Genomic DNA, 2922 nt, shown 5'->3' on the forward strand with positions numbered 1-2922 from the left:
GAGGGGTTAATATCGGGGATGATGGTGAGGTTTGTGAGGCCTGTTTGTGCCCTGAAAGGAGCGTTACAGCGACTGCCCAGCTGCAGGAAGGGTGTTTTGAAGACAGCCGAGATCCCAGCTCCTACAAGCCCGAGACATTAAGGAGAGCCCAGTCTCCATAGAAGAACACGGGCGTTCTGTTCTTCCTGGAAAGCGCCGTGACGGCCGGCCCCGGGAAGAGCAATGCGGATGGAAGTGGGAATGCCAGGGCCCTGGGAAGGCGCTCGAGGCCCTCTGCCTCCTCCGGAATGCCCGGGGAATCCCAGAGGAATGCTGCAGGATGCTCAGTGCTGCCCTGGCTTAGGCTTTAGCCGCGGTGCGAGGCCCAGGGCGGAAGGGCCGCTCCGTGCAGCGGATTCAGGAACCTTCCCGGCAGCGCTTGGAGCTGCCCGTTCCCCCGGGGCTGAGCTCAGCGCGGGGCTCCGGGCCACCGGGTCCGCTTTTCTGCCTGCTTTGCTGTTGATGGTGGCCTTGCCGTGATCCAGGCCACCTTCTCCAAGGAAAAAGTCACTGTCCTGAAGGTCGCCGGGCTGGGAGCGTGGTAGGAGCGGTGTGGAGTGGCCTGGTGCCGGAGGTGCCCTCGGGGGCTCCGTCTGGGGCTCTCCCATTCAACACCTCTGCAGTCCCAGGGTGCAGCAGATCCTGCTGGAACCCGGAATCCGTGGCTGCCGCACTGCGCCTCATCCCGCAGCGTCCCGCAGGAAGAGCCCAGCAAAGCCCTGGCGGGAAGGCCGGGAGCTGCGCGACGCCTGCAGGCAGCAGAGCTGCTCCCGGGGCCAGGTTGGCAGCGGGATCCCTGTGATTGGGCACTGCAGCCGGAGCCGTGAGCCCCAGGCTGCAGCTGGGAGGAGCTGGAGGCTCCAGCGCGCAGCTCCGGCCTCGCAGCCTCCCGCTTGCTCCGCAGCCAGGAGCAAGGAGCTCCTGGAAGCCAGGAGCTAATGGCCCTGGGCCAGGGCCAAGCCGGGGGCAGATGCGGGTGCTGCCAGCCCTGCGGCGCTGCCCCGGCTCGAACGGGACCCGATGCTGCTCCGGGACCGCCCGGCCAGGGATCTGCTCCGGCGCCCGATCCGCTTCCCAAGGCCCATGGCTCCCGCCTGGCCCTCGGCCCCGGGCAGGCGGCTTTGCAGCTGCATACCAAGGCTCCGAACTTACTGGAAATCCCGTCGATGCAAATCCCGGCCTCAGGCCGTGCCAGGAATTTGAGCTGCAGTCCCAGGGGGGCAGCAGGCTCCAGGCACACAGGCTGCCCCGCTCCCTTGCGCTTGGCCTCCGAATCCCTCTTCACGAGGGCCTGGATGGAGCCAGAGGATGTGACCGGGATCTCTGGCATCGTGAGTGGCTGCGATCCCACCGTTCCCTGCATTCACAGCGGGATGCCCCACATCCCATTCCCGAGAACAAAACCTGTGTGTGCGACGAGGAAGGTGCAAAATGTCTCCAGGGCTGTCGGTGGGACTTGGTAGGGCTTTTTCTTTGTGAATTTATTAGCAGCTTGCCAATTCCTACAAATAATTTAGAGAAATCATGTAGGTTAAATATATATATATATATATATATATATATATATATATATAAAAAAAAACAGCGATTCTTGTGTGCTTAAAAGCTCTCCCCCCTGCTGCCCTGGCAAGTCCCGTTCTGGGCTTTCCCAGGCCCGCTGTGAAGGAGCAGCAGGAATAAATAAAACGCCTCCGCAGCCTCCCCGCGCTCCCACCTCCGAGCAGGCGCCCGCCTTGGCCGGAGGCCTTTTCGGGTCACCTCAACCCTGCGCCCTGCGCTGCCTGCGGGCGCTGATCAATGGCCCCGTGAAACCCAAGCCGGCGGCCGGGCGAGCGCGCTGAGCCCGCCGGCCGCCGCGCGCCAAGGTCAGGCTGCGGCGGCGGCTCCGCAGGGCGGTCCCGTTGCGGGCACCTTGGTGCCCGGTGCCCACAGGAGCAGGGCCCGGAGCGCCCTTTGGCTGCCGCATCCATGGGTCCTCCCTGCAGTGTCCTCCGGCCAGACGGGATTTGGGCATTTGCCCTGCGCCTCCCAAATGTCCTGCGCTCAGCCAGGCCTATGTGGGTGCCGGAGCTCCGTTAACCCTGCTAAATAATCCACCAAATCCTCGGACTTGTTCTCTCCAAGAACACAGGGCAGCCCCCCTATGAGTTAGGGACACGTTGTGGCTGTGGAGCTGGGGGGATGCTGACGTGGATGAGCAGATCCCTGGGAATGTGGGCTGAGGACCAAGGCCATCCCGACCACACCCGGACCAGGGAGCTCAGGCCATGGGTGCCAAGAGGCTCTGGAGATCCATGGCAGTGGGATGAGCAGCTCCTGCTGCAGGGTCCTGCTGTGCCTGGTCCTGCAGCACTTGCGCGAGACGTGTTCTTCCGTCCCAAGCGTCCGTCTGGGCATGTGCCTGGTGCCCCTGTAGCCCCTGGTGCCTCCAGGAGCCATCGCGAAGTAGCGGAACAGCAGGATGGCACAGTTCGGGATACTGTGACCTGGGATGCTCCAGGTTGGGAACCCGGGATGCTCTGGCCCGGGATGCTCCGCACTGGGATCTGGGATGCCAGGGGCTCGGAATGCTGCGGCTCCGGTGCCGCGGGCAGCGCAAGGAGGTCACGGCGACTCCGCGAGGAGGGGGCTCCCCGCCCGGCGGGGGGGCGCAGAGCCGGGCCGTGCCCTTGCTGCCCCCCCCGCCGCACCCCGGGGGCGGGGGCCAGGTACGCGGGGCGGGCCGCCCGGCGGGGGAGGGCCCGGCGGCGCCGGCGGCGGCAGCTAAAGGCAGGTGGCACCGGGCAGCGGCGACAGCCCCGGCCCCGCGCGGGGACAGCGCGCGCGCTCCGCTCCCGCCGCGGAGCTGCCGTCGAGCCCCCCAATCCCCCCCCAAAACCCCCG

Source organism: Nothoprocta perdicaria, unplaced genomic scaffold (genome assembly GCF_003342845.1).
Source record: "Nothoprocta perdicaria isolate Ctin4 unplaced genomic scaffold, notPer1 scaffold_33, whole genome shotgun sequence".
Classification (NCBI taxonomy): Eukaryota; Metazoa; Chordata; class Aves; order Tinamiformes; family Tinamidae; genus Nothoprocta; species Nothoprocta perdicaria.